Raw genomic sequence first — 12,617 nt, 5'->3', positions numbered from 1 at the left:
TCTACCTCCACAATGTGTACCATCTTCCAGAGGTGGTGTTGCTGGGACCTGGATCCACACAAAAGGAGATTTACATGGGTGCAACACCATCCAGGAGTTAAGGGAATCTGTGTATTCCCACCCCATAATGAGATCCCTCATTACCACACTGGCACAAGGCCAAGCAACCCCGTTTCCCCTTTCACCAGCTGGATCACTCTTAGAAATTTTTCCTCCCTAGAGGCAAAGGTCTCTACAAGAACAGTGGGCAAGGAGAGCCTAGAGGGGGCCAAGCCACCACCACTCAACTGGGAGAGAAGTGTTAAGCCCTACATGGTGAGTCTGTTCACAGGGTCACATGCAGAAGGGCTTTTCAGGAACTCTGGAAAATACCTGTAAAGAAAATACATTAATCCACACAGTAAACACACTGGCATTTCTGGCCCTGCTGCATGTTTGGACACTTCTGCTTGCCAGGGCAGCACTCTATTTTCTGCATGTTGCCTCCAGAAACAGCCTGCATTTTGAACAGTCTTCAGTGCTGAGAGCCAGAGCTGGAGGAGACAAGGATAAGGGGACCACAGAGGGGATGCATTCAGTTGCTGGGAAGCAGCCATAAGCTCTCTACTGTGAAGTGGCTTTTACTGGCATCACCTATTTGCTCTGACACCTGATGCCCAATAGAGCATAAACAGAAAACCCATCAGGAAAATAGTCAGGAAAACAGACAGTAACCCTGTTAGTGGGTTTACATTTTCCAGGCCTGATTTGCCGTGAATAGTTGAGCTTTACTGCCAAGGTAAGGGGCACTAGGATCCAAAGTGAGACCTGGTATTCTTGGCGAACTGAATTAACAGCGGCAATGATAGCACGTGACTTGCACTGGAAGTGGGTAGACAGGGAAAGCATGCTGAAAAAGCCATTTGTATTTTCTGAGGGCTCTGGTCCTCAGCTGCAAATTTCAACACCGAATCCACCACTGCTGAGACTTTTGATTAACAAAGAGCACTCTCCTGAATAGATGATTTTACTCCTCATAAAAGAAGTCTTATGGTGATGAATTAGGTTTTATATGAGGTAGTAGAGCAATGAAATATACCCCACTTACCTGGGAAGACTCAATCCCTACCTACACTGGATTCTAGATGAACAAAGTCCACATGCTGCACTTCTTACAGACCCAGTTCTGTTCAGTCACGATACATTTCTGTCTGCAATAACTACAAGTTTTGCCCAAAAAATGGTACCTAAAATTGATTTCCATTGTGGCAGCATCTTGGTTTCTGATAGCAGACTAGAGAGATACAAACATCAGAGTCCACCTCCATAATATCACAGCTTTTAAAGCTGGTTGCACATCTTCAGATTCAAAGATCTGGGGACACAATCAAGGCAAACTCCTCTTCAGTATCACCCTTGGTCTTTCCTGATCCCAAACATGATGGAGGCTTTTCTAGCCCCTGCATTTACTGATCACTTCATTTATGTTTCAACATAGCATTCGTGGCAGCCTCTGTTCTAAATCAGGCATTGGGAATATGGGGCGCAGGAGGTATGGGTAGATTCAGCTGCATGGCAAAAATAATGATTTCCTGATGCACATGGTATCTCTGTGTTGTACTTCAAGTGCATCCTCCACCTCTTTTCTTTTTTCCTATAGAGATATATCTTGAAATAATTAAAGGAAAGCAATATCTGGGCATTGCTTCTTTCTGCTACAGTCCAAATTTATAAGCAAATGCACCAGACTTGTTGGTCCTAATTAGTATTGTCTGCATGCCCACAGCTAATGTAGTACATGTTAAAATGCTCTCAGAGTGGACAAACACTGAACAGAGAGTAGTAACTTCTGAGTTTGCTCAAATGCCTCATTAGATTCTCCTTCCAAGCCCAAGTTCACTTTTCCTTATGTCTTTTGACAATTATAGAGGCTAGCAAGGTCAAAAGTTTCCAAAAATGACCACTCAGAGCTCTAAAGAAACTCCCAACAATTAAAATCCATGACAGTTAAAATGGTCACTGTTCAACTGGAAAGACTCAAGCTCTTCATGTATCAGTCACAGCAAAAGGGTCCCTTTCCTGCTCCCCACTATGAACCTTCATCCTTGGAGCCTGTGAGCCTACCCAGTTGGGATAGGGATAGCAGGCTCCCAGGGACCCATTCCCCTGCTTTATGCTGCAGAAGACCCAGGGTAAGACGTTTATCAGCTCTCTCTTAAACATAGCCCTGGCAAACCTAAAAAAGCTGATTTTGTCATCTTTTATCACTTTTTTTCCCCTCTGAGGTATAAAAATGAACAGGGGACTTGGGACTTACTGACAGAGACCAACTTCTCTACAGTCTCAGGAAACATGGCCTTTGCCATCTTCTCTGAGAAACACACAGTGGTTCATATTTACACAGTGTAAGTTTGGTACACATCCATTTGACCAAGCATGCCAACATTTTGTATTCATTTGGCCCATGATGTCTCCTCATTCATAAAAAAGCAAAAACAGAGGCCTGGATACCCAGTTGCTCTAATTATTTAAAGGAGTTTCTGATGCTGGCAAGGTCTACAGCACACATAATTCAGCTTCCCTACCTTTCTCAAAAACTAGACAAACACGTCAGTGTATTTTATACAAGCCTTACAGGACATTGGTTATTTTATTTACCTGAGGCCAATTTCAATATAAGTGCTTTAAGAAGCTAAAGCCAAATAATGTTAACCCCCTAATTGCCTTGCCATCCCAATTATACTTTTAAGTTCCCACTCTGTTCTCTCTATGACTTGTTTTTTTCAGGTATAAATGGTTTTCAAGAACAATTTGCCTTAAGCGTAATAATGCATTAGTTAAGATTTTACTTCACAGAGTTTGAGAAATGTGGAAAAACTGCAGAATTTGAACTCCACTGCCACTTGCTAGGAGTTAACTCTAACTTATGCAACCATGCTGGCTTTGAACAGAGACAGCACTGCCAGGCTGTGTATGACATCTTGAGGTGTTTTAAGATTCTGGTCTCTGATTCCTGTGGTAGTATTTGGTTGAAAAGGCTTGAGAGTAATTGCTTGAGAGCAGAAAACTTGTTCCTTTTTGTTTAAGCACCTGGATAGGATTAGATGTGACATAGCTACATGTTGTCTTGCAGAAATCATTTAATTTTTCTGTTTTCTGTCCTTATATGAGGAGTCAGGACTGCCTTACTAAGCCCACAGTGATCAGCTGAGGAGATACATTCACCAGTTTCTGTGTAATGATCACAAGCCAGTTAGTTCAGTCTTGGGTCTTATATATTTCCTACTCATAATCTGGAGAGCAAATGATTTCATGGTTTTAGAAGAGTAGCCACAGCCTCGTGCCAGAAGAGCAGTGTGCACCTTGGGTCCCACAAGTGGGACAGAGATCTGGTATGTGAGATACTCTCTACTTTCAAGTGGGAAAAATTTCCCAGACAAAGTTTAGATTTCTCTAAAAATTGTGCAGGCATATCTTGTTTTATAACATACCTGAAGAGTATTTTCTTTGCCTATACCTACAGCAGTGGGGCCAGAAATTCCTCCTGAGTGTTGGGGAGATGAACAGAATGGCTTGGGCTGCAGTACACACCTGGTCCAAAGGATCTGTATGCCTGTCAACCCTTTGCACAGACCTCTTGGAAGCAGTTTATGGCTTTGAAATCACCATCCTCTGCTCTCACTTAGATGTTGACCTACTCTGTGAACGTACTACATGGTAAAACTTTTCTCTCTTCCTGTTTCAAAAAAAGTTTGACCTGTTCATGTAACTCACTACAGAAAGGCCAGACATGATCAAAATATTATGGACCAAGTCAGTAATGAACTTGGATGGAATTTGGACATGTAAGTGCAGAAAGTGCAAAACTACAGGTTTCCCTGATGGTTCCCTCACAGTAGACTCTTCTCAGATCAGGGGCCATACCAGCTGGTGAGCATCAAACCCAGAACATGTGAATTTGTTTGCATTTCAAAATAGGGGAGGTTTCCCCTGTATCATTTACCTGTGAATGAGTGCATGAAGAGAGAGGGAAGCACAAGGGATCTTACATTTTTGTATTGGCTGAAATATATAAGTCCACTAATTATATTATTAAAAAATGCTTTGTTAAAAATTGTTGAAGTCAGATTTTAATGACAATTAAATTAAGTGCAGTGATCTTCCCTTCAGTGAAGTCAGATTTTCAGCTGCTACCCACCATGGCCTTTACCCAGCTGTTACCCAAAGCAATGTTTTTTAAACAAACACTGTGTGCCTTGAAAATTCTGTATGACAGATGATCTCAAAATGAAGATTATTTAAGGGTCTGTGACTAAGGTCCATCAGCAAGTGTCTAGTCTTCCAGGTTGCTGCTACCTCTGTTTGAAAACACCAAAGTGAGTGCTGGCCAGATTATCTCCTCTGTCCATGCTAACACTGCTTACATACATCATATCTCTCTTTCTGCTGTTTTATCTTCCAGAGTGAAGGTAATATCTGAGTAGGTCATTAAATTTTATTCAGAATGTTAAGAACCTTCTCAGCTCTCTTTGACTCTCTGGTCCTATTCACTGCCTGCTTCAGGGGACAGATTAGAGGTCTGCGTTATTTTGCTTTCAGGATTTGTCTCAATGGATCATGTTAAATCCTGCTTCAACTAACATGCAGATGAAAATACAGTATAGTAAAACTTAAAAAATACTACCACAAACACTACCAAGAGTTAGCAGAAAACTCAGGTGGAGGCCTTAGATAGAACAATGGTGGGAGACATGAACACATACGGATACAGAGCACTTGTCTTCCCCTAGACAATCGTGTTCAATACTTATTGTCTTCAAATTAGTGGCTTCCTGACTGCACAGCCATCTCCTTTGCAAACAAATCTTTCCCTGTGGCAAATTCCAGCACCAAAGCAGAGCCATTCAATGTGGTCTACCTCTTGTTCCTGCTCTTTGTGTTGCCAGCTCTTGGGTGGCTGGAAATTGCCTCTGTCAGGAAAGAGCACAGGGAACGGCACTCAGAAATGTTGTGATAAAAAGAGACAGTCAGTGCCCTTCTCAGTGTTTTGTTTTGATACTCTTCAGTTCTCCATTACAAACAATAATGAGAGGCTGAATACCCTGAATAATAACAAACCAGATAATTTTCTTTTTCTGCCCACTCAGTGTTTCTGCTACACAGTTCTCGGGATGCTCATTGCCAGGATGCCAGGTTAGCTCTCAGAAAGCAATACAGAAATGTGCCACCCAAATGGCAGCATTCTTGACCCTGAGCCAGGAGTGGACCCAGCAAGGCTGGGAGAAAAAAGGTAGGTGCAGAGTGGACAGGGCTGTACCACTGCTGTGTTTCTGGAAGCAACAAAGCTCTGTTCTCACACCACTGCCTTTGAGCAAAGTCCTGCCAGGTCCACTCTGGCTCTGTGCCCGTGGTACAATTTACCCACAAATAAGATAATTCATCCATGGAAAATGAACAGTGGATCTATCAGCTGTTTCTTTTGTAAAACTGCCACCCTGCAGCAACACCAATGAAGCATGACCTTGGTGTAGGCACTGTTGCTCTTGCTTTGACACCTTGTCGACAACGTTCCACATGCCAACAGCTACAACCCTCAGTGAGCTGACGGGGGTACCAGAAGCTGAACCTCAGAAGGACTTTTTGCCTGTACCAGCTATCCCAGTCATCTGCTGTGTCTGGCTTCTCAGTTCCATCACTCAACACCATTCCAGCCAGTTTGATGCAGTGCTGCTGTGTGCTCTGCGGGTGCAGCCTGAGCCTTTGTCAGCCAACCATGGTTTGGTTTGCCAGAAGCTCAGTCTTCAGTACTCTCGCTTGCACTGGTTTGAGATCAAGACTCTTTGGTAATCCACTGACCTGAGACTTTAAAGCAATACAGGCAACTCAGCATCTACATAGATTCCCATGGATTTCTGCAAATAAGCTGCTTGAATGGAAAGGAAGTGGCTAAAGACCGGTGAAGGTTTGTGCCCAAAGATTTTTGAGTCTATCTATCAGCATCTGCAGGTAAGGAGTTGTCATGGGGACTTCAGCCTTTCATCAGCACTGGAAAATGACACATAGCCACTTAGCTACAAAACCCCAGTATTTAGATATTTGTCTCCTAGTACTTATATAATTCTAAACTTGTAGTCCTAAAGTCTCGGTCCTTTTGTCCTCATTATTTAGATAATTAGACCTCACAAAGCCTTATGAAAACGGTGATGATATTCCAAAATTGTTAACTTGAATTAATAAGACTTGAGGGGGGAGAGTGTTTCAGGGTTTTTTTCGGTAGATCTTCTAGGTAGAACTACTAACAGACTCGCTGTCTGAAGAGGCTTTCTGCCAGTCCACTGCATCCTGCCTTGCATGGACTCACCATGGCAAGCCAGAGCTCCTCTACTAAGAGAATCAAATGAATTATGGATCATTATATCTTAGAAACACAGATGGAACTTTTTGATAAACTTCTGATATTGTACTGTTTATTAATATGTGGAGCTGTTACACAGTTTCTGCAGGTACTGGAGTAGATATTTACAAGTACCAGGTAACCACTTTCCCTTTAAACTAAACTCATTTAGGGGATTTCTGAATCAGGAACTGTATGTCTTTCTACTGTGTCTTTTGAAGTTAATCTCCTGTATTTATACTAGATTTTTTTTCACCAATAATGATCTTAGATAAAACAGTGTATATTCACCCATGGATATTGTCTATGCACTTCAGAATACCTTGATGGAATTGCAAATTATAGTTTACATTCTAGTATACTGGAATATTATATCAGCACTTCCTGTGATAATCTCGTAAATGCTATGATCTTTATTATCTCAGTAAATTTTTCTTCTTGAAGTTACCCAGGAATTTTAGGAGATCTTCATACAGATACTTAAAGAAATTAGTCATTTTATATATCTCATTTGGCCAGATCACACTTAATGAGTACCAGTTTAGTAGCCTTTGGGAGCATTTTATTAAATTCTCACATCCAACTTCATCAGAAAGAACCCTCATGCCATACTTCTACTTCTCTGTGCCCAGACTCACAGGCTTATTCTGTCACTAATCCTCTGACTTCAGGGAAACTGCTGGGGGAATATGATGCTATTCACATAAGTAAAGGCATCACAGTCTGTCTCTTCAAAAGATATTTTTTCTCTTTAAACCCAACCTGCACCTAACTAACCTGGCAGCAATAATTTTTAGAGCTGTGTGGTTTACTCTCATCTACTTGTTCTAGTCGTTCCACTACACTGCTGATCTGCACAGGGAGACTGAAAAAAAATGAGCCAAAACATCAGTTGAGTAAACCTTCACTTCACAAAAGAGAAAAACTTGACAAATCTGACAGGCTAGTGCAAAAGGAGCATAGAAATCCCTACCAAAAATATGTGGGAGGGAACGTATATTTAAAATAGGACCGCCTAATTCAGCTGCTAAGTCAGTGTAAGGAGCTCTGTACGTCTGTGTGTGAGGGAGGGAGAGGGAAAGACAGAGAGGGAGAGAGGAGCAGAGGGAGGGAGGGGGGGGGGAGAAAGAGACCAGTGTGCCTTTCACAGAGCTGGGAGCTTGATGGGAATGTTTGATTAGCTCCTCTATGAAAGAAAAAAGGTGTCCAGGCCTCCCTCTGCTGCCTGCCTCTTTTTCTGTAAAATAATGTTGGCTGGAGTTCGGGGTACAGAAAAGCTTGGAAAAAAATCCACTCTCATACTGTGTGGAGAAAAGGAATAAAAAGTTGCGCACACCTCAAGCAAGGTAATTCTGATGTTGTTTCTCTGCTATATTTATTTAGGGGGGAGCGGGGGAAGTTGTGTTTTTTGCCTGTTGATAATAGTTAAATATTTTCACTGCTGAGAAACTGTAGGGACATGATGTTTTATTTAGCATTCCAGCTGTGTGCTTAGGATCAAAGACCTAAGAAGTTGAAGACATAAAAGTAGAATGAAGTTGTACTTTACTCATATATACTTCATGAAGTATTTATGAAAGCATTAAGCCCCTGCTGTTAAAGTGGACACATATACTCATTCCCTGAACAGCAAGAGCTTAGCTATATGATAAAGAATGGTGTGTATAAGCCACACACCAATAGATATTAATTCAAGCCTTCTGTTCAAATAGTGTGTGATAGACAGTGCAACTTGTTCCTAAGTTCAAAACTGTTTTGCTTTCAAGATTTTTTCACGAAGTCTTTTTGATCAATAAGAAGGTGTGTCCTGTATCATTAATTAACACTACCTGGCACTGGGGAACACTAATCTCCAAGGCACAGAATGGAAAATGGTATTATTCCAGTGATGTGTGTTTCTGTGGCGTGAACTCCCTCGCTAATGGATAGAGATGTATGAACAGTACAGTAGCCTAGACTCTATACAGCCTTCTGTGATGAGTGCTTGTTTTGGTGGTGAGGCTCCAAAAATGAATAGCATTGTCAAGCCTGCCACAGCCGCTCAGCTCTCTGTGGAGAGATTAGAGTCTGGATAAGTCTCTTCAAAATGTGATTTCTCTCCGCTAGTACAAACATGAACCAAATGCCCCAAGCTAAATATCAACTCTAGTTAATATTTTGTTCCTAGAGTTTATGGCAACTACACCACATTCAGAGCAAAAAGCAAAATTACAGATTACAGAGGCAAGTCCTCCTTAGAGCACACTGCTTTTTCTCTAACCTCTCCAAAATGTAAACAAAACACCAAAACAAAAGAAAACATACACAGGGAAAAATGTATTTAGATGGCTGTTAAAATACATTTTACTGAGAAGAGCCATGGGGTTGTATGTGTTTATAGCTTTTGTTTTCCTATATGCATCCTGAAATTAAAAACACTTTGCATTTGTCTACACTCAAAGAAAATCTATGTTTTTCTGTATCTGTATTATCATATTCAGACTTTACTCAGTTCATCACTTGAATGACAGTCATGGCTGTAAGACTGATCTCTTTCAGAGATGCACAGAGAACTCAAGCAAAAATAACTGCATGACAAACACATTAATTTTCAAGTATTAAGTTAGTATCTTATATTAAACAGACTTATTTTGCTTGCATTTTTTATCTAATCCTTTGAGTTGCTGGGGTTGTTCTCCCCGGGATGACTTCCTGTCTTTTAGCTATTCAGGACATAAAAAGCATTTATTTAAGAAGAAACTTTGAATGTATTGCTAATACTGTGTTTCCACCTGTAGTAGTAATGTTATGTTCTTAACTTGCCTTTAACTTGTTCCTACCTTTATTTTATGTAAGTCACTTTTCCCCTAGTGGTATAATTACAGCACTTACCACTGACTGGCTGAACCAAGCAGTTTTACTAGCTACACGAGCTTTCCTCACACTTGGAATGCAAGAGAGATACTCGACGTCGATTCTCTTTTGTCTAATACGGATGAGATCCTACAAAAGCCTTTCCTTTAGAGGGGGCATTAACAAGGTGTTCCCTTTTCACCCAGTTACTGACTTCCACAGAAGTAGCAGGAAATGAATTTTTACTCTCCTTTTTGTCAAAATTAATTGGAGTATTTCTAAAAGGGGACTGCCTGAGCCACATTGTGAACACAGAAGCTGGGAAAACAGACTAATTACTTCATGTTAAACATCAGAATTACAGAAAACATTGCTAAAAATAAACCTGAAGTTTATGTAACAATAGCATCAAAAACTTGACCATATCTGGTCTGTCTGGGGAATTTTGAACTTTTTCCTTTTCACCTCTGAACCCCAAATAAAGCTCTAGTCAGAAAATACTGCAAACCTAAGGCTCAGATCATGCATGTACAAGTCCCCCACTTTACAAAAATCTCCTAAATCACAGAACCATAGATTGGTTTGGGTTGGAAGGAACCTTAAAGACCACCTAACCATTCCAACCCCGCTGCCATGAGCAGGGATAACTTTCACCAGACCAGGTTGCTCAGAGCCCTATCCAGTCTGGCCTTGAACATTTCATGTGACATCCCCAACTTCTCTGGGCAATCTGTGGCAGTGCCTCACCTCCCTCAAAGTGAAGAATTTCTTCCTAGTATCTAATCTAAACCTACTCTTTTTCAGTTTTAAGTGTTGATAGGTAAGTCATTTAAGGCACCTGGATGAAATGAGCAAGAAAAAGTGATAGCTCGGTTTAGTACCTGCAAGTATGCCTGTATTCGTGAGAAAAAGTTCTGTGGCACTTGTAGACATGAACAGCCTGTATAGTGGGACTGGCACGGGCAGGTGCCAGAGCAACAAAATCTGTGTTGGTCCATTGCAATTGGCTGGGATGGCAGTGTCTTTTCTGGATGGGTAATGAAAAACAAAAGTCTGGAATTTCCTGGAAGTCCTGGGGGGATGGTCTGGCCCCCTGAAGCTCTGGGTACACACCAGGACTCCTCCAGCCTGCTGCACCATCAGCTGAAGTTTAGATTTCTCATTCAGGGCTCAGCAAGTGGACACTGAACATACAATATGTCCTTCCTTCTAAAAACCTGTCCATTATACCGGTTGTGTTGAGAAACAGAAACACAGAAGTGCAAAACTGGTGTTTGATTTTTTAAAAATAAAAGAAAAATAATAATCATAATAATCATCAGCACGTACGGTACAAAAAGCCAGGGAGGCTGCAGCTACAGTAGTCACGGGTCTGCCCTCTGCACCTTCCTCCTGTGGAGTAGATTTTTAAGTTCAGAGTCGGAGGGAGAAATAGGTGCTTAACACCTACTTAGAGCACTTCAATTCCTCTTTTGAACTTGCCGGGGCACAAGGAGCCCCCTTGTCCCAGCGCCGCCTGGGGAGCCTGCGCTAGAGCTCAGCTGGGCCCTGGGACAATGCAGCCCCTGTTCTGGGCCCGGCTGTCGCACAGAGACTATAATTATCTCTCTTCTAATGACCAGCCAGGCAAGATAACAGTTTTCATGCTATGTTTAGAAAACAATGTCTTACTACAAATTGACGGTTCATTCGTCTGCAAAAGAGTCTCTCTAACAGTCCTAAAGCAGCTGCCATTCTTTTGCATCCCAGTTCCTTTATTTGCTGCACATTTCCCTTTTGGAAAACCTGAGTAAATGCTGCGCAGGCAGCACAGCTTTCTGCTGCCACACAAGAAGCTCAGAAAGGCACAGAAATGCCCAAAAAATCTGTAGCTGTTGAGATCGTATCTCTGTTAGGAAATAAAACCCTGACGGTGTGTCTTGTCAGAGCCTGCATCGCCCTTGTGAACTCTCAAAGCCCCCAGCCCAAAGGGGCTGCAGGCACCGCTGCAAGCACGATGCAGGGCAGCAGTAAAACTGCCTTGTACCGACTCCTGACGATGCCCAGAGGAAAGCAAGCTGATGCAAAAAAGAGGGATGTGAAGGGACTTGTAGATAAAATGGGAGCATGTATTACTGACAAACTTTTCTTCCAGCACTGCGGCCCATAGACAAGTCAGGGTCTACTGAAATTCTGTAGGCTCCAAAGGCATCTGTGGGGTAGCTGTACTGAGAAGCAGCGACTGCAGCTTGTGTGGGTATAGCTGCCCCTTGCAAAGACCGTGAGTGCCAGGTTTGGGCAGTCCTGACAGCATGGCACTCATGGGCGAGCTGCCCAAGTATTTGCTCTGGGCTCAGCAAACATTCTGCGCCTAACTCTGTGCTGGGGCAGCTCTACATTTAGTGGTGTCTGAGGGCTGCTACCACATCCTCTGCAGGTGCCCTGCCAGCAGAGCCCATTCCCTATTTCTGCAGCCAGCTCACCCTCATCTCGCTTGCCATCTTTTCTGTTCTCCTCTGCAGCAGGACGTGGCTGGGTTGCCTTGGGCTGTCTTTCCTCTTTGGGCTCATTTTTCAGTGACCGGGGCCTGGAAAAAAACCCAGAAAGTGTTGAACAGAAAGAAAATTTCCCAACGGCTTGGAAGCATCAATATTTCTCATGAAAATGCATTTTAATTTCAAAAAATAAATAACACCATCTGCAGCGTTGTCCTTCTCTTTTTAAGCAGAACGCCCAAATCTATAGCTCATATCCTGAACTGGAAACACGTTCGCATTCAGAAGAGTATAAGCATCTCTGGTTCATTCAAATTATCTAGGTTTATGCAGCTCTTAACACCAGTCTTGCTGTAGTGGCTGAACTGACTTTCCAGCACTTCTAAAGTCCATCCCATCTTTGCTTTATCTCCAGAACTTCAGAGTGCATTAAGAGGTCAGTGGCACATTAAGAACACAGTCAGTTACCCTTAATGTGACTCATTCTACAGAACATCCCATAGACACAGATATAAAAAATACATTCAACTTGCATTTGCAAACTGTTACTCAGCCTATCACCTTATAAAATATCTTTGTAAATGTAACACATGTAACACAGCAGCCAACAGTCCTTCAGCTGGCAGCTTGTTTCATATGAAAGAAGTGCATAATTGCCAAGTGACAGTTACACATGCGCCAAAATTTCAGGGAAAATTCTGAATGTTCTCGTGTAGCTTCGTGCAGTCCTTTAATGTCCCCACCAGGATGATCTGGGGATTTCCAACACCTTCAGTCTTGTACACAAAACTGTGGAAATTTTTACCTCTCAAAAATCACTCATTTACAAGGAAGTTTGGACACAGCCATGTCTGTGCCTCTCAATCTCCCTGCCAGGTTCCTTTAGGGACTCAGAAGGCTTCATTCTTTTTTGTTTCCCCCAAATACATCGTTCACCC

General features: G+C 42.2%; 1 protein-coding gene and 1 long non-coding RNA gene across 8 annotated transcripts in view; one reads left to right on the top strand and one right to left on the bottom strand.

Annotated features, from left to right (window-relative positions):
- Positions 1 to 12,617, bottom strand: part of LOC116441058 — a 29,603-nt gene that overhangs the window by 8,131 nt on the left and 8,855 nt on the right. For both annotated transcript variants that reach the window (XR_004238864.1, XR_004238865.1), the window contains exons 3-4: positions 11,668 to 11,771; positions 313 to 372 (exon numbers count right to left, since the gene is read on the bottom strand). This is a non-coding gene — a long non-coding RNA (uncharacterized LOC116441058). The remainder of the gene's footprint in view (positions 1 to 312; positions 373 to 11,667; positions 11,772 to 12,617) is intronic.
- The window catches only part of VIT (vitrin), a 50,862-nt gene continuing 45,739 nt past the window's right edge, over positions 7,495 to 12,617 (top strand). For all 6 annotated transcript variants that reach the window (XM_032102574.1, XM_032102576.1, XM_032102575.1 and 3 more), the window contains exon 1: positions 7,495 to 7,719. The gene's annotated coding sequence lies outside the window, so the exon portion shown is untranslated. The remainder of the gene's footprint in view (positions 7,720 to 12,617) is intronic.

Source organism: Corvus moneduloides, chromosome 3, assembly GCF_009650955.1.
Source record: "Corvus moneduloides isolate bCorMon1 chromosome 3, bCorMon1.pri, whole genome shotgun sequence".
NCBI classification, from domain to species: domain Eukaryota; kingdom Metazoa; phylum Chordata; class Aves; order Passeriformes; family Corvidae; genus Corvus; species Corvus moneduloides.
The sequence above is the reverse complement of the archived record's forward strand: the minus strand, read 5'-3'. Positions and strand labels throughout refer to the sequence as shown.